General features: G+C 36.6%; 1 pseudogene across 1 annotated transcript in view; it reads right to left on the bottom strand.

Moving 5' to 3' along the window:
* Positions 1 to 11,158, bottom strand: part of LOC149531775 (two-component response regulator-like PRR73) — a 48,628-nt pseudogene extending 37,470 nt beyond the window's left edge. The window contains exon 1 of the transcript XR_016358356.1: positions 10,836 to 11,158. The product of XR_016358356.1 is annotated as a two-component response regulator-like PRR73 (transcript). The remainder of the gene's footprint in view (positions 1 to 10,835) is intronic.
* Between the last annotated feature and the right edge of the window lie 13,309 nt (positions 11,159 to 24,467).

Here is a 24,467-nt window from a genome sequence, read left to right as displayed (position 1 = left end):
AACCCTAATCATGTCTAATAAAACCATAAACCTAGCAACCATATGTAGAGTTCTGGTATAGAAATTAGAAGGTACAAAATGTTCACAAATCACAAAAGAAGAGAAACATTGTTTTGTAAAATTGGAAAATAAATTAGAGAAAATTATATTAAAATAGTTAATAGTTAAATAATGGGGACCAAAATTATCCATTTCAAAAGAGGACATTAATATGAGAATGACCTAAGTTAAATACCTCTCACCACAATAATGCCTCCACCGATAAGGTAATATACAAATGTGATGAGGTTGTTAAATATAATTCCATAAGGCCACTATTACTCCCAACAACCATATGCAAGATCTTGTTGTAACAATTATACTTTTATAACTAGCTATAAACATCGTTTATTAAATAAAACCATAATAATCTAATGTACATATGTGAGGTTGGATAATATTAATTAAAAGGTTTAGTCACAATAAGATCGCCTAGTAATAATACAAATGTGGCAAAATTGTGTCGTGAGTCGTGACATCATACAGGATTTTGTATTCTCATTAAAGATTGAGGTAGTTGTGTGAAATTTATAACATGTATCTAACTAATGTCCAAGTACTCTCCTTGTTGAAGGGGTAACGAAAGTAAGATAATAAGAAAGATTTATTAAAAGTAAGTGGTGCCTTACTTAAAAGGGATATTTAGAAAACTAAAACTAAATTTACATAGATTGACTTTAAAAAATTAGGGATAACAAGAGCAAAGGTGGTGTTGCATGATTTCAGTGTGTAATCTGGCAAAGGAGGAACTCTTCTTTGGTCATAGAATGAATAGTGAAGTTGAAAGCCTAAAGCACTTGTGATTTTGGATGGTTTAAAAATGGTAAAGGAAAAGGAAAATAAGAAAATAGAGATTGAAGAGCACTCTCAAGTGAATATTAATGCCCGTGTAAATAGGCATATTAATACTTGCAAATTATCAAAAAAATAAGAGGAAGCAATGCTAACCTAAATAAGATAAGATGGAATATTAACATCCAATAAGAGACCACAACTGGGCCTAAGGTATTGAAGATACAAACAGAGGCTAGAAGGCACTAGGACCACCAATCAGTGCCTAAGAGAAAGGAAACAAACAGAACAAGAAGCAAATAAAGAGAAACCACACTACACAAGAGAGATTACGAAACCCCAAAGCAACCAGCAGTTCGTAGACGTCGAAAAGTAGCTCAAAACCTAAGGATTACTATTCGTGTGCGAAGAAGTCTAAGCCCGTCGCCGAAGAGAGGAGGATCATTGTCACTGATGGTGAATGTGCATACGACCTCTGCGCGGCCTCACTAATCTGGTGTGAGTAGCAGTAAGCGAGCCTCTCGCACGCTTGGTTCCTCTAGTAAAGATAACCAAAGTGAAGAAAGATGTGATAAGCTAGTGAAGGGGCGCGCAAACCCAAAGGAGGATAACTCCCGCAGAGTAAGATCCCAAAGACGAAAGGCCTCCTAGAGGTAAAGAGTGAGGCATCGCTGGTCATCGTACTTGAAGAAAGGGGAGAGGGACATGCAATCCCTGAAGAAGCAGTGGAATCTCCCTCTAATCTCGTAGTAGATCGAACAATAAAAATATGAAATCAATCTTGATCTTAACCACACCCATGTCACAACACTAACAAAACCGCTTATCTTTGTTGGTTTGGTGATATGTCTGGATACAGAGCCGGTGAAAGTCAATTCTAAAAGAGCCTAACAGAATACAGAAGGCATGGGGCCGACACTGAGAGTAGTGCGGTCAAACAATGATGCCATCCTAAATGTCAATATAGTGCTCTACATAGAAGGCCATACAAGGGCAGAGACCCCCTCACAAGTTAACCCAGGTCACATGAATAAACCTCTTGTTGTCCATCCTAGTAATCTAATTCAACTTCTCCCGAGGGGTGAGGAGATGAGTGGGAACGTCAAGGGAGAACTGAAAGGGAGGAAGGTAGTCAATATCAATACCTACATTACTGAGGAGATTGTAAACCTCAGGATACTAGCATCAAGCATGACAAGTGGGGTCAACGGCCACAATTGACGCTGAGGAACAGTAAGCCAAGTAGGAATAACGTTATCTGCTATCAACGGAGTCTGCAAAACCCCTGAGTCTATGAAGTAACCAAACCAAATCAAAGATCGTGCAAAGTCTAAATGGACGAGCATCGAACTTGACCAAGCTAATATTAGTAGGAGTGGTCAACTGGCAGCAGATAAAGCGTCAAAGAAGAAGAGTCTGAACCCTCTCAATCGAAGTCTAGTCAGCAACCAATAAAGAGGGCCCCGAGATGGTCAAGCCATAAAGGATAGTAGATCTAATCAAGGAGTCTAAGATGGACATCTTAGATATGGTATCCTGGAAGTGATGTTTGAAGCACTATCTCTCAAGCAAGCAAATGAACCCAACCCCTTATTAACCCACAGCGTCATGGCCAATCTCATACTATAACGTGGCCCAGAAAACCTAATGCCCAAATAGGTGTAGTTGGAGGTCAACTTGATCTCGATCCCTCTGAAGAAAAAGTGGAAATGTGAGGTTTTCAAGCAGTTGAAAACCATAACCTGGGTCTTGCCCAAGTTAACCACAAGCTGTCGAGAGACACAAAAGGAGGCCAAACCGTCTAAAAGACGATGTTACCCCTCCGAGATGGAGGATAGTAGCACCTCATCGTCAACAAAGAGAACGATGGATATCAGGACCTAATGAAGGTAAGACCCATTCTCAAGAAGCGAGAATCTCCTCAAATAAGTCTCAAGCCCATCAATGTATATGTTGGTGTAAATAAATACTTACTATTTACACTTACTTAAGTTTACTTAGGTTAATGCATTATTTTATTATTTTTATTTGTGAGACACTCAGGAGTTTGCACACCTTTTTGAGTTGTCATGTTGACAACATAGGAGTACACAACTCTATTTTAGCACATGGTGTCTACAACACTGATTTGCATGTTACACCCTTGTAGGCTTATCCTCTCATCACCGCACTTACTTCCGTGCTTAATGGAGGATAACCCATATCTGGTGGACATGTGCCTGGTTGTATGACTTATCATGTAGCTGATTCCGAGGCATTCTAGATGTATCTCAAAAGCCTTTATATACAGGCACTCCTAGTGTACTCTTGAACATGGCATATTGTATATATCGTCATTCTGATCATACTCTCTCTTTCTGGTCTACAGTTGTGCTTGTGTTTAAATTCTTAGTTCCTGGGTGAATTTTGCCCTTAGGCAAATTCTTACATGGTATCAGAGCTTGGAGATTTTCTCATCACATAGTCATTCGAGACCACTCTTGCTTCAGCACCTCAGCCCGACTCTGGAGTACTGCGGAAATTAGGAGCGTCTAGAGCCAGATCTGACCTCGCCATTGCATCCCAAACGCTGAATCGGTGAGGATCGACTATAAACTCAGCTACCTTGGCCCAAAGTCGACCATGAGACAAAAAAATTTGCAAATCGGAACCCGAAGGCCCCGATTTGCAATTCAAGTATGGTCATTTTCAGATCTGCAATTTAATTAATTTTAGGATCTGTATTTATTCTCTGTAATTTTATTTATTTTTCATCAGTATTTATGGAAAAGAAAAATTGCCCTTCGGGCACCCAGCAGAGAAATTTTTTTTGCAGAACCGGGATGTCAGGTCTCAGCATTGCAGTGTGGGGAATTTATTTTATTCGCAGGCATTAGTAGGGATTTTATTATTATCACACCATACAGCTTAACCGGCGGACAAATCCAGCAAGTCTTAGAAAAACCGACCACTCTACCCACCGGCAACAAGTCCACAATAACCCCGAAGGGCTCTTTCTTGGCATTGCACAAAAGTTTCTTTTTAAATTGCCCGCAAGCTTCCCACCTTACCAATGTGGGATATTTTCCACTAATTCGGCAGACGACTTTGGATTTCCCGCTATGTACAGATCGTTTGGGGCATCTTTGACAACCTCGAGGTCCCGTTCGTTCAAACATCCATCGTCACTAATTTGTTCCCGGCCCACACAAAAGCAAATTTCGACGTCACAACAACCTACATGCAGGATAAACTTCGGCAGCAACATTTCAAATTATCTGGCACCATTTTAAACTCTCGGCAACGGCAGTAATCACGTCACAGATCCTGGCCACAGGCTCACGAAGACTGTGAAACTCTGACAGCACTAAATCCGGTGACACACAGCCTTATTTAATTCATCGGCTCCAACAACTCAGCCATCTATGCAGAGCCTACCAAGGACACATGTCATGTATTCATTCGCCTGCCTCGTGTAGTAGCAAACCTCCACGTGGCAACTTGCCACATAAGTTGCCATGTCACTCCTGTGACACGTATTTTTGCCACGTCAGCATATAGCTCATCCACCACATTAGACTATCATACTACCAACTATGAGCCACATCACCTCCGACTGTACGCTGACCATGCAGCCACGTGTCAATTTGTACCGTACAGACATCCGACTCAACCTGACACATCAGCAAGAGGCATTTTTTTCGCTCACGTCAGCTTTTCACAAGGTTAAATTTGACAGTTGTTTGACTGTCAAACCTAGTCATTTTATAACTACTGCGACGGTCGTTTGTCCATCAAATTTAAGATCGCAGTTTTCCTGCCAAACCCCTCTCCAAATTGCTTTTCAATTTGGCAGCCTAACTTTGCAAGCCCATAACTTAGACATCTGGACTCCGATTCAAGTGCAATTTTTTTGAAATTAGGTAGAATTTCCTAAATTTTCGAATGGTGGTGTTGTTTTGTGGTTTTGGTGCACAGATTTTGCAAAAATTGCATTTTTTGGCGATTGTACCTGCATAATCCTATGTTTTACAACTTCAAACGCTCTATACGAGCACATTTGGTCACTTTTTAAGGTTTAGTTTTTTTTTAAAGTGCGTATTTTTCGTCTACTTTCCAGATCTGAAGTCAAATTCTAGGGTTGTGTGGACAAAATTTTCACTTTCAGAATTAGGCCTTTTTCAACATTGTAAAGCTTTGATTCTTTTTCAGAATTGTTGTAAACCTGAGCTACAGTGCTTAGTGATAGATTTGGGCCTCATAAGGCAATTGTAAAAGCAAAATCAGAAAGTCCACTTTGTTCATTTTGACAAGTGGCCCATTGTACACACACTACTTATAAAGTGCCAAAAGCATCTTTTTTGGGGGGGGTCTTTTGATTGAGTGAAAGGGGGGGGGGGGTGTACTGTGTTTTTTTTGTCTCTATTGTGCTCTTTTAATTTCTGCATCATGGGTTTTAAATGTCCTCTTAACTTCACGCAACTATTCTACATGGAAAGATATTGCATGGAGTAGATTAATGGAAAAAGGATATAGTCTTTATGTTGATGGTAAAATTCCTAAACCTACCAATGCTAAAGAACTCATTAATTGGCAAGTACAAGACCAACAGGCTTGAGGAGTTATCAGGAGTTGTGTAAATGGGGATCTTCTCTTTCACATTACCAATTGTTCAGAATCTAAAGAAGCTTGGGACAAACTTGAATCATTGTATGGAAGGTGGATGAAGAAAAGGGATTTCAGATTGAGGATGATCTACTTCTCTTGTATCCGAAGAATCTTGACACAATTCAGGATTATATCCTCAAAGCCAATGAGTATAGGGCACTTCTTAAAGATTGCGAAAATCCCATGAAGGACGACAAGTTGATTCATCGCATCCTAAATAGGCTACCATCAAAGTATGCTTCCTTCATTTCAAGTTTCAATACTCATAGGTTGACCATGGGATTTGCTTACCAAAAGCCTACATTTCATGCATCTGCAGAGATGTTGATTGTTGAGCAATCTCACTTGATGGATTTAGGACTTCTCAAGTCATCAAAGACCAAAGCCTTGGTGGCTAGTGATGAGCACCAATCAAGTCAAGGAGGGAAACGCAACAACAACAAGAAGCAGTGGAAGCAGAAATCACAATGTGAGACACAACAATCCTCCTCGCAACAAGGCGGTTCTTCTTCCAACAAGAAGGGAAGTAATGAAAAGAAGGACAAATTATTTTGTGCATACTACAAAGAGCCAAATCATGACAAGCATCATTGCAAAACTAAAAGAATCGATGAGTTAGAAAACCTACTTAGGAAGAACAAGATTCAAGTACCAAGTACTTCCAAGGATTCAGCTCCAACCTCTTCAAAGGGTAAAGGGAAAGCACTTATGGCAAGCACAAGTTCTTCTTTGGAATGGATACTTGACTCTGGTGCCTCTTACCATATGGGTTCTTCAAAGGGAGACTTTTCTTCATTGAAGCAGTCAAAGGTACCACACATCTTCGTGGGAGATGATACTAAAATGGAAGTTGACGGGAAAGGACATGTGGAAATGGAAAATGGGGAATTCAAAGATATTCTCTACGTTCCAAATCTTAGCTCCAATCTCCTATCAGTTTACCAAATCACTCACCTTGGAGATGATCAAAAAGTTGAGTTCCTTCCAGATTCAGTGATGGTGCGCAGTCTTAGAGATGATTCATTGGTTGCAGTGGGAAAAGTCAATGATGACAAGAGGCTTTATTCCTTCTCCCACTTTGTGCCTAAGTCTCCTTCTCAAGCCTTGTTGACTCACTCTACTTCACAAATCAACTTATGGCATGAGCAGTTTGGTCACCTTGACTTCTGCTCTCTTCAACAACTTTGCTCTAAACATATGGTCAAAGATCTACCTAATATCAACTTTTCTGAGGGGCAGTGTTCATCATGTTCAGTGGATATCCATCTCAAGGAGAAGTATGATAAAGGGAAGTCTTCTTGAGCACCAGTTGTTCTTCAGTTAGTTCACATGGTTTTAGCAGGACCCTTTACAGTGACTTTAGTCAGCCAAAGCCGCTACATCCTCACATTTGTTGATGACTTTTCAAGATTCACTCGGGTCTACTTCCTTCATCATAAGAGTGAATTGGTTCATAAGCTTTAAGACTTCAAGACTCATGTTGAACACAAATCTAGGAAAGCCATCAAGGAACTAAGGGTGGACAATGAGAACAGATATGTAGATAGAAGACTTGAGAACTTTTGCAAAATTTAGGGGATTGATCTTCAAAACCCACCAGCATTCAGTCTGCACAAGACAGATGTTGCAGCACTGAGGATTAGGACTCTCAAAACCATGGCAAGTTGCATGATAAAAGCCAAGTCTCTTGATCCTACACTTGAAGTTGAAGCCATTAGCAGTGCTACTCACATACTTAATAGGTCCCCTCATAATGCCTTAGAAGGGAAGACTCTTTTTGAGGCATGGTGCGGCAGAAAACCAGTTGTGAGTCACCTAAGAGTCTTCGGTTGTCCAGCATGGGCTAACCTATCTTCTAGGAGTTGTAAGGCACTGGCACCTAGGCCTTGTACCTTTATCAGTTATGAAGACAATGCAAAGGCTTACAGACTTATGGATCCAGAGACACAAGATTTTTGTGGAGAAGGATGTTCACTTTGAGGAAAGTTCACCCAACTTATCCTCCACTCTCTGCACATCATACACAGTGGAAACTGATGGTGACACCAGCAATAGTGCTTCAACAAGTTCAAACACATGGGGTTTTATCGACAGTTGCAGTGAGAGGTCACATCAGTTTAGTCCACATGCTTACATTGCCATAGCGAAAGGTCCAACACAGCATGGTCCATCTCGTCTTCCAGCTCCAACTTTAGTTGACCTGGGAAACAGCCTTGAGGACTTACATCTTCTCTTTGATGAAGGTGATCCTTCTACAATTGTTGCGAGGGCTTACTCTGACCCTCATGTCCACTCTCTACATGATCAATCTATACGGGTTGGCGTGATTGTAGATCCTTATGAACAGCAATTAGCGGTGGTCTCTTTGTCAGTTGAGAAGACAAATGGTTTCGTGGAACAGGTTCAACAGACATCCTTGCCAGATCTGCATTTGTTCTTTTCAGCACAGTCGGAAGGGGCGGGCATCAGCATCAACACAGGGATACTTGAGCAAGTTTCAAGGCCACCATACATCTTCAAGATTGTACCTATGCCTTTGTTTCTTCCTAAAGGAAGCAACATCATTCTGCATTCTTGGACCAACTTCTTCCTTGGAGTGGCTTTTACTGCCTGGCATTCTTCTTTGGGGGGAGAGCCTCTTCTGTCTCTCTTCCTCCTCTCATCATTCTCTTATGTATATAATAGATGTATGTCATAATGAGGGGGGTCTTGATTACTCCATGCATCCCTAGTTATCTCTCTTTTTGGGGGAGGGTTTTTCCCATGAGGTTTTCCCTCTTTCTCCGCTTTATGAGAGATTGCATTTCATTATGTACATAGGTACCTAACATGGCCTAGTAGTCGGGACCCATCCTGCATTTCATCCTAGTTTCGTAAACGTAAGGGCATTCCCCTAAGTTGCACTTAAGGCGGGGTGTTGGTGTAAATAAATACTTACTATTTACACTTACTTAAGTTTACTAAAGTTAATGCATTATTTTATTATTTTTATTTGTGAGACACTTAGAAGGTTGTGCACCTTTTTGAGTTGTCTTGTTGACAACACAAGAGTACACAACTCTATTTTAACACATGGTGTCTACAACACTAATTTGTGTGTTACACCCTTGTAGGCTTATCCTCTCATCACCGCACTTACTTCTGTACTTAATGAAGGATAACCCATATCTGGTGGACATGTGTCTAGTTGTATGACTTATCATGTAGCTAATTCCGAGGCATTCTAGATGTATCTCAGAGGCCTTTATATACAGACACTCCTAGTGTACTCTTGAACATGGCATATTGAATATATCGTCATTCTGATCATACTCTCTTTTTCTGGTCTACAGTTGTGCTTGTGTTTGAGTTCTTAGTTCCTAGGTGAATTTTGCCCTTAGGCAAATCCTTACAGTATATACCAAACAGCGTAGGAGAAAGTGGGCAGCCCTACTTAACCCCAATGGAACTTTGGATGAAATCGGGGAAGCCAAAGGGGGCCCTGAGACGACCGACAACTCTCTAATAAAGTCTCATGATGGCCATGAGGAGTACCTCTGAAACCCCAATATCTTTGATTTGCTAAAATAATGCTGAGCGGGGAATAGAATCAAAAGCCTTGCAAAAGTAGTTCTTTCACAATATTTCATTAAGAAATGATACAAAGAATGAAATGGATTTGAAAATATATTTAAATGGATATGTATGTGGATCAAATTCCTTTTGTGTAATGGGAGGTAATGAATCAATTTGAATGGCTTATCAAAGTATCTATTCTTTGTGAATTTTGGCAATTATTCCAACTCTTCCTCAAAAAAAAATTATATTTGCCAAAATATTCTTGATTAAAGGGGTAGTGTATGTGACAATTAAGTTTGTCAACCGTCATTGCATGTGATGTTAGCTTTAAGAGTAAAAAGCTTTGAGATAGAAAAAGCTAGTTTTGTGCTCCCATGTTTAAGGAGATTGAGAGGGGAAATTTTAGTGAGACAATTTGCAAAGGAGGAAATCAAATGACAACATAAGAGAACAAATGCATCCAAGGGAGTATTTATGGAGCAACGCTTCTTTAACATATTTAATTTATCAGAGGCAAAGACTTTGGAGTACGTTAAGATGGTGCTTTATAATACACCTAGGGTTTATGAGATGTTTCACCAGCTTCATAAATATATCAAATTCACAACACAAATCCTACTACAGCATCAATAAATTTCAAAGCAATAGCAAGGAATAATCACCAAACATTCAACCTGCTGTTTAACTGTCTTTGCTAACACATTTCTGTTCTCAGCTCAAAGACATGCTCTAAGCCCCTAACCGATAGTAACCCAAGAAGAATTTCACTGAATACCTTGCTACATTTATCGAAAATGGACTGCATATCAACATGTTAAGACCTGCCATCCTTGGCTGAACCTGTACCTGTAATCAAGCACTGTGTTGCCCTAGCCATCCGTGTGTTTGAGAAGTTGCAACAACGCATTAACACTTTTTCCAAGATACCTTTTGTAATAAACTGGGCTTGCTTAAATACAAGGTTGGGCACCCAAGGTGAGTCGCAACTTGGCGCCCAATTTCAAATTTAAGTGAGTGCCAAAAAAGACTGTGTACGTAGAATTGTATACTTGAAGATTATCTAGCAAAAAAGTAGTCTATTATAAGTGACTATGCTACCCAAGAGTGGATTGGGACACTCTGTTGCCACCTAAGGTGTTCCACGTTGAAGAGAACTCTAATAAGGTGCTGAAGGGTTTAGCTTCTAGGAATGCAAGCTAGAAGGTCTGAGGATGAAATTTGAAAGGATAACAGAATAAATAGATGCGACAGACAACGGGATGTTTAATGTTGAATATATTTGTACAATTGTAATATCCTTTTCTTTGGAATGATCCCAATAGAACCCAAGTCAAAATATCTAGCCGCCGTAAGTCCAGCTTATGGTGAAACAACCCCACTTAAGATTTAAGCATCTTTAAACTGCGGTGTATCCTTTCCTCGGACAGAATTAAAGGCTGGCCATGACCTATAACGTTATTTAAAAATAAAAACAGAAAAAAGAACAACACAAGAAGTAGATGAGATTTCTACCAAAACGATAATAACACTTACAAAGAAATGCAGAGTCAAATGGGATGAGTTCAAATAAAGCATGGACCTTCCAATGTGAAAACCTATGTTTATATATGTCGCTCGTCTAAATGCATAAATACTGAATACGAATTAATAAACTATCACGCCCAATCCTTAAATACACCATAATCTAACCCACAGATGAATTTGTCAGCAATATTATCCCTCGACAGTGGCATCCAGGCCGAAGAAGCAGAAAGATAAACGTACTGATTAAAAGAAAAAACAAGAAATCGACTAAATACCTTGATAACTGCAATTACGCAGCAGAGCACTGACAATCTGGCGCGAGGAATCATCACCCTCAACCACCAGTACTCTGAGAGACCGCCGTGGAAGAAACTTCTCCCACATAACTATTCTTTCACCTTCCATTTTCTTTCTCTCGTTGTCGATGTACAACTCAGCCGTTAACTCCGTCTTCCAATCCAGTCGAACCTCCAAAGCTTCATTTCCAGCTCTCTCCATGGCATTGTTTTTCGACTTCTATCCCAGAAGAACAAACCCTAAACGCATCAAACACTTTGTGGGTATGCTTCAGAATACAAAAAGCTCGGCAATTTTGTTTGCTCCTGCTCTTTCCTCTGGTGGTCTATATTACGGGAAGATTTCAAATTGATAACAAAGAGTAGTTTGCTTGTACACGTCTCCCACCGTGATATTTAGAGGAGTCGTCATCGAATCTCAGAGAGCACCATCGTTTGCTACGGAAGCCGTCTGGAATATTCGAGAGGGAGGTAAATCAAAAACAGGACGGCGAGAGGTCTGATGCAGATCTTTGCATGGTCCATAAAAATATCTCTCATCTCATCCTTGCGTGTGGACCCATCTTCCATAACTCAAATAACTTCACACGTGTCATCTTACAATGTGGAAATATCGCATTCTAGCCACCTGTTGGTGGAAATACGAGGTGTTTCATATTCTCTATAAATCTTTTTGAGTTAGGCAAGGAGCATCCTCGACTTAATACAACAATTATGTTCATTGACTAGCATTTGCATCAAAAGGTACAATAATATGCGGTTGTTCTATTAAACTATGGAAGAATAATATAACAAGAGTTCTTTCGGAACGGGAGTCCTTGTCTATTGAGAAGAAAACAAATTATTTAAAAAATAATTAATTTGTACAAAAATGATTTAAGTTTTTACAATGAACTATAAATATCACTTTAACTTATATTTTTCTTAATAAATTAAAATTTAAAATATGTTTTCAATGTAGATTTTTTAAACTTAAACATATTTATTATTTAATGTTAGTAATCTAAATTAGCATTAAAAATGAGAGAGGTGAAAAAGGTTATTCCATTTCTCTTTAAAATATAATTCTAATTTAGATTTTTTGATAAATATATATGTATACTAATTAAATAGCTTGACCGTAAAAATCAATTATAAAAATTAATTTTATATTTTTATTATTTCTAATAAATTAAAAGACCAACTCTATTTTTATTATGATTTTGTTAATTTTTCACATATATTAAATTTTGTACTTATATATTAAATATTAGCAATATAAATTAATGTGATATTGCTATCAGGATTTAACTGTGTGATTTTGAGTCAAACTCATTGACCCATGTTTCATGAGTAGTGATTCAACATGAATCCTTCTCTCATGAGAATAAAGGGAACACATAGCATTCATTGGATCTAGGGGTGAAGCACCAGGACTTCCCGGGAGGTCACACATCCCAACACTACTCCAACCTAAGGTCATTGACTCAAAATCACACAGTTAAATCCTAATAGCAATATCATAATTTGACTTTCTATAGAAATTATCTCCTACTTATTAATATAAATTAATATTAAAAATGAGAAAAAAAATTTAAAAATATTACTCCCACTTTTAGAAACACTTCTTCTTACATAACTCTAATTTTAACTTTTTAATAATAAATGGTTTAATCACAAACAAACTATAAATAACATATTTACTTTTATTTTTTCTAATAAATAAAAATACAAATTATATTATCAGTATAGATTTGTTAATTTTTTTTAAAAATATAATATGATAGGCTTGAAAAAGAGGCATGTTATACCACTATTTTTAAAATAGTAATAATAATATTAATAATCATCTACTTCGTTTAATTAAAGTGTAAATTATTTTTGAGTTCCAAAATACAAGTCATGTAAATGTTTTACTTCTGAAAACTGAAATGTAATCAAGCCTTTTGCTCCTTCTTAGGTAAACAAGCATTAATTCTGAAATGTAATTAAAGTGTAAATTATTTTTGAGTTCCAAAATACAAGTCATGTAAATGTTTTACTTTTGAAAACTGAAATGTAATTAAAGTGTAAATTATTTTTGAGTTCCAAAATACAAGTCATGTAAATGTTTTACTTCTGAAAACTGAAATGTAATCAAGCCTTTTGCTCCTTCTTAGGTAAGCAAGCATTAATTTAATGTGTCTCCTCAAAACTTTGCAAGATATTTATTACTAATATGTGGTTGCTTCATCCTACAAATATTTTACATTTGCAGGTAGGAGATAATTCTAAAATTCAAAACCCAAAACTTACTTTTCTATAGGAAGGGCCATAATAAGCTGTGTAGCTGGCAAATTGTGAAGCAGTAATTTGTCGGTGCTTTCGTATTTCAAAAATTCTATGGAAGTTTCCAAATATTTTATTATTCATATTTTTTAATTGAAAATATAGTTATATCCCCAGCAAAATTATGATCAACCAATCACAAAATAGAAATTAAGAAATAAAAATTCATTTAAAAATAAAACAGAATCTAAATCTTCGATATCTATTAAATTTAGTCATAAAATTTAATGAGATGAGTCATCTGGAAACATTAGTTCCCTACCTATATATAGGAAGGGACCAATAAGTAGGAGTCAAGATGTTCCTTTTTTTTATGTACATAGTATACATGGCATTTTTTTTTATGGAGGTCAGCTTTTTTCGCCTAGCCTCTTTAGTTAAGAACCAAGGATTGAGGGGTATCTGTTCCACCAAATTCGCCTGGGGCACAATCCCAGCCTCATCCCTTTTAGGCGTCGAGGGGCCTTGCACTCAACAAGACTTGATCCATGATGGTGGGCTCTTTGTGAGCCTTTCAACTTCACTAATAGATCAAGGGCCCATTGACATACATGACATTTTAACTAATACATGCTCGAGACAATTTTTCTAGATTGTCAGTATGATGAGTTATGCTTCACATCAACCAGTATGTAGACATGACTATTATTTTTTTGTTGCGGTATTCGATTTGTCACACAAAATTTTTTGCAAGCAATGTTGTTCTTTTTTCTTTAAAACTATGTATGTGTTATTCTACATCTTTGAGTATTGCTCAAAAGAAAAATTGGTTGAATGTGAAGGTTTCTTAGTGACTTGACTCATGACATGGCCCTAAATGTCAACCCTTTGCCTCTTCGTCTTGCCAATGTCAATAGTTTCTTTCTGTAATGTCAACTCTTAGGATTTGAGTATGGTTATGGCCCATGCAATCATCAACAGTATTTGTCATCTCGTGCAATTTTTGTAGGTTTTAGCTTTCTACATCAAAAAAGAGCATCTAACTTTCCTGTCTTTATCTTATGGCATTTATATACAAGAACGTAGCACCCAAATTTAGTCATATGTGCAAAGATCGTATCCTACACACCCCTCAAAAAAAGTTTGGAATTCATGTTGTCTCAATTTACTGATATTTCACATCCTATAATACTCGTCATATTTTATTTCTTGTTCTAACCTACAACATTTCTCAATCACTCCACACATGTTATATGATGTCCCTACACAACATTCTTCATTTCCTCTATCTCATCATCCTACACACTCCGCATAAAGTTATTCACCTGGCTCACTTCCCTTATTATTTCTACATTATTTGTGGTGATATTTTTGGTGAGACATCTACTACTCTTTCTTGAGACCCAATCCAGTTTACAAAAGTGCACTCTACTTCAGATGCTCCTTTCTCAACCGCAACCGAGGGGGTGAAGATGTATCCAAAGTATCACATGAAATGGTAACATCCCTCTATGTCCTATCTATCAAAAAAATCTTTGTATTCTTGTGTTCTCCATAGCTAAGGGCTTTGCTCAAAATAGATATTTAGGTAGTCTTGACGCACCTATGCCATAGTTAGTATGGGTCTTTGTTTGAGGCTTCTATTTGTAATGTTTTTTTGTTGTTCAAGTGAAAATAAATAAATTATATATAAGTATTAAGTTTTACAACAAGTTGTCACAATTATTTTTTTTAGAAATTAAGGGAAGAACATGAGTTACAAAATGACCAATAAAAAAGAGAGTAACAAAATACTTTCTTCTTTTAATTTAATAGATTCAATATTCACAAGTCAAATTCAATATTCATTAACATATGTCCTAGAATTTTTAAGTGTGGGAAAGAGGGTATATATCTGTATTTTTAAAATAAAAATATGTAACATTGATTTAAAAAAATTATTCAACTAGTTTAGATATATTAGATAAATCTATCTAAAGAAATGTCGATAGATATTAATTATCAAATACTTACAATTTAATTTATTATACCCAAAAAAATTGTATTTTGTTGTATCTATATTAATTTTTCAAGATTGAATTAAGTTTTTTTTTAATTCATTTCTAAAAAATATTGATTATTTATGTCTTCAAAACTTATAATTTTAGCAAAACATATTTTTTATGTGGTGTTTATTAGATTATTTTTAAAACTATATTATGTTTATAATAATATTAAAATTTTGACATGCAGTGTTGGAATTTATAAGTGGGAGGTATACTTCTAAGAGGCAAGGGGGAGGGGGTTGAATTAGAAGTACAAAGCTTAACCAATAAAACTTTTAACTTAAAAAAAATACATGCATGATACACATTTAAATAACATGAAAGTAAAAGCATGCATGAAAATAGTTGACACCATATTTGATCACCCAGAAACCCTCTAAAATGAGAAGGTAAAACTAGGGTGGGGATGACACCCACAACTTATCACTGCAGCAATAATGTAACTTGTCAAGGTTACAAAGTTGGACCATGAGCCATGGTCTGCCCTGTGAAAGGCCTGCCCTATTAAAGGCTCTTATACATTACTAAAAGTGTACCTATCTAAAGGATTTACAAAACATTCACTTTGAATGTCACCCTATTAAAGGATTTATACAATGGTTGTTAAACCAACCTAAGTCCATAGGATTTCATTTTGCTAATACAATTGTTAGAGAGTATAGTAGAATGTTTGACCTAATCACTTACAATCTGATATTGCTGATTTCAAATCCTTGTTCTGTCCGATCTGATCCTCTCTAATTTGATATGAAACTTTTTGTAGTGTTGATACTCTATTCTACTAACTGATCTTGCAATTCCTCTATTTTGCTAAGTCACCTTTGAATGTCCTCTTAATACTTCACCCCTCACTCCTTCTGTTCTTTGCTCACTTATACTATATTCTCCTCTTTGAATTATGGGGCTTCGTCCTCCTTAAAAGGTTTTCGTGACTTCGGGTTAGGTATGAATCTACGACTAAGATTCATCCTTTTTGCCTCTTTAGCATTCCATTTTTCTAATTGGTTGCATGTTGATTACATAGGTAATCAAATAGATTCAATCTTATCTCTAAGCTACGAGGTATATCCATTAGTTGTCATGCGACATGATTTACATTTTAGTTTGTGAAGGCACAAACTCTTATGTCAATACTATATTACTTGGCACTTGATGATTACTAATGCTCAGCACTAACTGAAATTCTATCTTGCTAGGCACTTGAATATGCTCGGCATCTGTTGTTCACTGAGCACATATACTTGCTTGACAATGTTTGTTTTCTTCGCACTTACTATTTTTCTGACTTGGCACCTATTACAACTCGACACTTGCATATATTATACTAGGCATATGTTGCTAGCTCGGCATGAACTTAGCAAATAGCTTAAGTGTGTTGACACTCAATTGTCAAAACCATTATGGGATCAACAATCTTCCCCTTTGACATGAGTGTCAAAAACACTTAACTATACATGATGTATCTAACTCCCTTGAGTATAATATAACTATAGCTCGAGATATATAAAAAACTTCAAAATTTGTTCAAAATTTTTTGTGAAGGACTATATACCTCAAAAATTTTAACTCCCCCTAAGTTGATGTGCCTTTGTTGTATCAAAAAAACCTCTCTTAGTAGATTTGTCTCATGTTGATTCATTATGATACTCTTTATCTGATGTGTTTTGTTTCTGTGCTTATGTTGTTTACTCCCCCTTTGTCTGTTCTTTCCTCTATTTGTTTTGACTCCCCCTTTTCAAATGTATCCCCTTGTAGATTAAGTCTCCTTCTGGCCTTTTGATTTATCCCTGCAATTTCTCCCCCTTTTAAATTTCTCTACCTTTTTGACACTTATGTCAAAGGGTTTATACTCTAACTGAGTATTTGGCCAAGAAGGTTTTGTTCACTTCCATTACAATTCTCAAAGCAGCATCCCAGTTTTGTAGTGCAACTTCTAGGGATTTTATTTGGATAGTTATCCTTGTTGCAAGGTGAACTAAGCCATCTAATGTAGAAAGATTTGGATCTTTCTTCAATATTTTTTTTGCATAGGCTAGTTCTTTTTGTAGAATCTCCATGTGAGGGGTTAGGGCGGATTGAATCTGAACTAATTTGGCTTTTGCATTAGCCTCATCTACTGTCAATACAGTTGGTTCCTTTTGTGTGTGAAGCATTGCATGAAAATGCTTCTCACTTTGAGCTAGATCTTTTGGCAATTGCATGCCAGATATTTTCAAGTTTCTTTCCAAGTTCATTATTCTCTAGCTGGTTTCCTATGTGAAAATTGAAGGATCACAAATTTTATGTACAATGAGAATATATTCTCAAGTACTTTCTTCACTTTTTCTATCTTTTTAGCTAGTTCTACTTGAGAAAGTGTTATCTCACTAGATATTTTCTCATTTACTTTTTTTGAAACTTCTTTTCTAACCATTCCATAAGTTTTGCATTGGTGTCATGGTCTTCACTTTTCACCTAGTCCACTAATTCTGAAAGTTGCTCCATAACGAGCTTTGTTTCATCAGATGATTGCAAGCTAAAGGCATCTAAGAAAATGTTCTTGATCTAATGTAGTGCTTGCATCTGTTTATACTCATTTCTAAGTATCTCTTGCTTCATTTTCCTCTCTAATGCCTCTTGCATTAGATTTATTTGTTCAAGAGTAATGTTGTCATAATGATATTTGGGAATGACTATCTCTTCATCCAATGTAGGGTCTCCATAGTGAGTACCCTTGCTACTATTGTAGAGCTCAAGCTTGGTTCTGAGATTTGCAATGGCATAGCGTCAGTGCTCAACTTTTGAAGCATTGTAGGAGTTCTTGTGGTTGGCAAATTTACCAAAGTTTGAATTGCCTCCTGCTCCTTTTCTTTTGGACTTTCCTTGTCCTCCTCTGATTTATCTTTTTCTATCACTATTATCTATTGTGCACCTCGTTCTTGTGTAATAGGTACAGAAGTGTGTATTTGCCCTATTTTCTCCTTTGTAGGCTCTTTCTCCTCTACACTCGAAGTCTTGTGCTCAATCATCAAGACTTTAACTATGGAATCAACCTTGGTAGATATATCAACTATTGTTTGCTCCATAGGTTGTCCACTTGTAGCTAAAGGGATATCAAAAGGTGGTTCTTGTAGATTCACCTTATCCTTTGTCAAGTCAACTACAACTTTCTACAACTCTTCCACATTGACCAGAATAGGGTTATCGCATAATTGTGCTTGTAAAGTGGTTTGGTCAAGGATTTTCTTGAGATCCTCTGTAGTCAATGGATTGATGTTCTGACCAGAGTTGTCAAGAACATCCTTTACAGTAATTGTATCTACAAGTGTAGAGGTGTCATGTGGAGGGCTCAAGGGTGGTAGTTATGTGTCTAGCACACTCTATTCTATTTGCTACTCCTCAGCAATTGCCACTTTATCTATTCTTTGTTGTGTCTCCTCTACTGTGTTGTTCCCTTTCTCTTTCTCAACTTCCTCTTCTTTATCATTTTCCTCCTATTTTTCATTATTCTTTCCCTCAAAGGGATCCTCTTCACTTGGTTTTACAGTTGTCAAACCATATATCAACTTCCATATTTTGGTGGATTTATTTACAACATTCTCGATGTTGTTTTGGAGAATGTTGAAGGCTCTGTATTTGGGAGAGAATTTTCTCCCATGCTTCTTACTAGCCTTGGTAATCTATCCTTTTGTAAGCTTTGACATTACTCAAGCTAAGGTAGATTCCCTTATTTCTTTCTCCATGTTAAGGCAATAGTGCCATTTATTTTCAATAATAGAATATAAATCTTTAGGTATTAAATTGTTAAGTATAGACTAATTCTTCAACCATGTTTTGCTCTTCCCTACTTACTGAATTCAATATTCTTCCAACCACTTAAGTCAACATTATCTTTAACATTGTCACAAATATTTTCTAAATCAAATTTTGATGCATGACTTACCACTCTAAATTAGCATGTGTCCTCTGACTCTATCTTCTCTTCATCTGAGTCAGTTTGAGAAACATATTTTCTTCTTAGTCTTTTCTTTGTTGGTCCTTGTTGCTTAGTTGCCTTCTTCTTTTCTTTTGCCTACACCTTGGCCTTTTGATTGGTAACCCTTGTGTTGGCTCTTGTTATAGGGCTTGGTTGAGTTGCCTTTTTTTCTTTGCCTGTGCTGCAAGCTGTGTGCTCGCCTTTCTTTTCTTGGGCTCTAGTTTGGTTGGTGATTCCTTGGTTTGTTCCTCCTTGACACCTTCTTCCTCTTCATCTTCTCCCATGTCTTGTGTCAAGGAAAGTGGCCCTTGATCCTATTCATCTTCTTCTTCATCATCCTCTTCACCTTCTACAGTTCCTTCTCTAAATTTGGCCTTAAGTTTCTTGACCAACTTATCCTTTTTCATCAATACTAATGTTGTCTTCAGTTCCATTTCAACCTTTGATCTTACAACATCATAAGTGCCAAAGGGTTTTGCACTTTTTTTAATTTCTTCTGCAAGCAATGATGTGATTATTGTTGAGGCCTCATCAATGTTTATTTCATATCCTAATGGCTTTAGTCATCTAATTCTCGGTATTGCAGCTTGAATATAAGTATAATCTATATCAACTAAAAAGCAAATATCATTGATGTGTTACTTTACAAGGGAAACTGGAATTCTGAATCTTTGCTTTATTGACTTCTTGAAGTACTCAAAATAGCTTTTCATAATGGTTTCAAAATTGTCTCCCATCTGCTCTATGTACTCAGCAATCTATACAGTTATAGACCTATTGACCTTCCAACCTATCTTGCCAAAAGAAGGAAATTCATTTTGAACATAAAAGAATGTACATATCAAAATTGACCCAAACTTACACTGAGCACTCTTTGATCTTCTTATGGCTCCCAAATTCTCCATTATCTATTGCTATTGCAACTCTACTAGATCATATGTGTGATCTTTCTTTACAATTTTGTATCCCACATCCACTGCAATGCAAGGCACACTGTTCAATTTTCTTGATTGGTAGAATTTGTGTGAGATGACTCTTAAAGCAAACTCTATGAGTGGGTCTTTGATTGTCTCTATGGTCATACCCCTCTTATTCCATTGTGCCCTTGTGTTCTTCTCAATGGCCTCCTTGGAGTCACTTCTCAGGGTCTTTGGCTGATCTAGGGTTGGGTAACTTGTGACCCTATGTATAATCCTCTTTTTCAATTAATTAGGACCTCCTTCCAACCACAAGTGACCATCATGAATTCCGCTCAACACTAACCTAATCCATTCCATCTTGAAGACTGTAGGGAAATCTAGGGTAGGAGTAAGTCCCTTCTTCTCAACAATGTTGAATTCTTCCTTCAATACCCTATTATCACATAGTTTATTATAGACTTGCATAATCTCCATATCACCTATCCCTCCAATTTTACAATTGTAACACTTCTCGACATCTTGAACCATAACAACTTTTGGCAAAATAATGGATAACGCACCAACAGGGTCATTCTTGTAAACAACTTTTGAGATTGGCTTAAAATCTAGTTGTTTAACCTACTTACTTACTAACTGAACTTCAAAGGGTTCCTTGTCTTTAGGGTTTCTCGAGTCAAAAGCCATTATTGCTAACTAGGGTTTTGGTAATTTCAAAACAACATAGCTCGACACTTGAGAAATACCTTGAATCGATGAAATCGTGTTGAATCGCTGCTAGAATCTGCTCAAATGCTTTGTCCTTGCTTGAAATTGCTTCTTCGCTTCATTCACTCTTCGCTCTATGTTCGCAATGATGAAAAATGATCAAAAAATTGACCTTATACCCTTTAATACATAACATTTAATGCTTAGTGCATATATAGCTAGATACTCAGCTTGTATACAATTTCCTACTTTACTTGGCATCAATGTGAATTCCACTTCACTCGACAACTATAGAAGTTACCCTTACTCAGCATCAACTAACATAGTTTTGTTCGGCAACAACTACTCACTTGGCTCCAACTAGTTTTGGTTGTCAACTCGGCACACACTAGGATTTTACTCAGCAGCTAAAGGTAACTTGTCACACTCGGTAGTAGGATGAAAACTTGAAGTGTTAACCTTGCATCTTCATTCATGCTGATTTATTCTTTTTAGTGCTAACTTGTTTTGGAACTGATGTATGATAAAGCATTGAATATCAGTTGCATATACCTTCTTCTACTTAGTTTGATGAGGTGTGACCACTTGACCTATTAGGTGAAGTGATCTCTCCATTGGATGTGTTGCTTCCATCTCTTATCTTCCATGTCTTATTCATCTCCCCTTTGATGTGTTCAACATCAACTTTCCCTTTTCCTTTATTGAACTCAAAGTTGGGTGCCTTTGACCTTGTTGGGCAATACTTGTTGATGTGCCCTATCTTTAGGAAGTTGAAACAAGTGGTTTGATTCAACCATCTATTGTAGTTGCCACTAAAATGTGTTCTTATGCAGTTCTCAGGAATGTGTCCATACTCTTGACAATAGTGACAGCTCTACCTAGTGTTGTAGTCCCAATTGTAGTGATGTTCATGACTTTTTGTCTTTGTTGGTTTGTTTGGTGACCACATAGGCTTGGATCTGCATTCAAAGGCTATATGTCCATACTTTTGATAGTTGTAGCAATGACCTTTAAATCTTGGTGTCCTGATGGTTCTAGTCCTACAATCATGTACCTAATGACCTTGCTTATTACATTTGTGATAGTGACCCATGTTTTTAGGTTTTTCATGTTGATTGGCATTCTTGCTCCTACATACATTAATAGTGTGTCCTTTCTTACCACAAAAATGATAAGTGGGTTTTGAGTTCTTACTTTTGTCACTTCTTTCTTCAACAATCTTGGGTGATTCTCCTTCTTCAGTGTTGGGATAACCTAGTCCTGATGTGTCATTGTTGGATCTTGAAGATTTTAGTAGTTGCTCAAAATACTTGATGGCTTCATTGGGCTTGTTGAAGCTCTCTACAATTTATTTTTCTCTCCTCAAATCATTTTGTAGTTATTCATTTTGCAACCTTAGTGTAGTGATCTTAATGTCTTTGATATTCAACTCATGATGAGCATTCGTCATTTGGCTTAGGGTATCCAATTGCATGTTGGATGTTCTTGCAAGCTCAATTGACTTCTCTTCTAGTCTTTTGACTAGGTTTCTCTTGTCATCTTCTATCATGACCTTATCTTCAATGGCTCTCTTCTTCTATTCAGTCACTTCACATAGCATCATGGCTTGTGATTTGTGCTTAATCTTGAGATTTTTTATCTCTTCTACTTGAGCTTTGTTCATCTCCATTAGATCTGCTATTGCTGCATCAAACTCCTTTGAGTCTCCATTAGCAAATACTTTAGTGGTGTCAATCTCCTTATATTGTGTATCATTCTCAGCTATGGCAATGTCTTTTCTTCTCTTTAGGGATTTCTTGAATTCATTCCTAGCTTCTTCCAGAAAATGTAGAATGAGATGTATTTCAATTTCCTAGTTTTCTATAATCTTCCCAAGCTTGTAGAACTCCATGTCTAGATCTTTTCTCCAAGCTATAAAGCTTCTCCTGGTGAGAACTTAGCTCTAATACCAATTGTTGGAATTTACAAGTGGGAAGTATATTCCTGAGAGGGGGGGAGGGGGTTGAATCAGAAGTACAAAGCCTAACCAATAAAACTTTTAACTTAAATCAATACATGCATGATACATACTTAAATAACATGAAAGTAAAAGCATGCATGAAAATAGTTGAAACCATATTTCATCACCCAGAAACCCTCCAAAATGAGAAGGTAAAACTGGGGTGGGGATGAGACCCACAACTTATCACTACAACAATAATGTAACCTTTCAAGGTTACAAAGTTTGACCATGAGCCATGGTCTGCCCTATGAAAGGTCTACCCTGTTAAAGGCTCTTACACCTTGTTAAAAGTGTACCTGTCTAAAGGATTTACAAAACATTCACTTGGAATGTCACCCTGTTAAAGGATTTATAATGGCTGTTAAACCAACCTAAGTCCATAGGATTTCATTTTGCTAATACAATTGTTAGAGAGTATAGTAGAATGTTTGACCTGATCACTTATAATCTGATATTGCTAATTTCAAATCCTTGTTCTGTCCGATCTCATCCTCTCTAATCTGGTATGAAACTATTTGTAGTGTTGATACTCTATTCTGCTAACTGATCTTGCAATTCCTCTATTCTGCTAAGTCACCTTTGAATGTCCTCTTAACACTTCACCCCTTGCTCCTTCTATTCTTTGCTCACTTACACTCTATTCTCCTCTTTGAATTATGGGGCTTCATCCTCCTTAAAAGGTTTTCATGACTTAGGGTTAGGTATGAATCTACAACTGAGATTCACCCTTTTTGCCTCTTTAGCATTCCAGTTTTCTAATTGGTTGCATGTTGATTACATACATAATCAAATAATTTTATCTTATCTCTAAGCTTCAAAATCTATCCATTAGCTATAATGCAACATGATTTACATCTTAGTTTGTGAAGGTGCAAACTCTTATGTCAATATTGTGTTACTTGACACTTGCTGATTACTGATGCTTGGCACTAACTAAAATTCTATCTTGCTCGACACCTGAATATGCTCGGCATTTTTTGTTCACTCGACACATATACTTGCTAGGCAATGTCTATTTGCTTGGCACTTGAGTGACTCGACACTTACTATTTTCCTAATATGGCACCTATTGCAACTCAACACTTGCATATATCATACTCGACATGAACTTAGCAAATAGCTTAAGTGTCTTGACACTCAATTGTCAAAACCATTTTCAGATCAACAGTGTAGATGGTTGTCAAATTTAAAATAAAAAGATAATTTTTAACATTAACACACACAACATCACATTTTGTCATTATAGAATGCCTATCGACATTAATTACAACTCTCTGGTTGTCAACAAATCTTGCAAATGATAAATTATACATCATTTGAATTATTATTTTTTGTTGTTCAATATTTTCTTAATTTACTAAAATAAGTTCATTTGTTGGTAATAGTTATCTTCCAAACTTAGATTCACATATAAGGTACACCAAGCATAAAACCTTATTATATTTGTTACATGGTAAATTCAAATTTAAAACATGACAAGCTTAAGTTGTAATCACATATGAAATCTACATGTATTTTTTTCATTGTTAGAAGATGCTAGCAAAAGCGAGAAAATATGATGTAAAAGCCAAAGAATTCTAGACTGCAATATGAAATGCATGAGATCCTCAATACATGTTGTATGATTATGATTCACTTATAAATTTTAGCAAATAAGTATGATAAACTATGATTTCATATTTTACCTTGAAAGTTTTTTTTTAATTAACTTTAATTATGGATAGTTTAATTGTGACA

The sequence above is a fragment of the Cupressus sempervirens genome, chromosome 11, assembly GCF_028749045.1.
Source record: "Cupressus sempervirens isolate cs-2001-9-10 chromosome 11, ASM2874904v1, whole genome shotgun sequence".
NCBI lineage: Eukaryota > Viridiplantae > Streptophyta > Pinopsida > Cupressales > Cupressaceae > Cupressus > Cupressus sempervirens.
The sequence above is the reverse complement of the archived record's forward strand: the minus strand, read 5'-3'. Positions and strand labels throughout refer to the sequence as shown.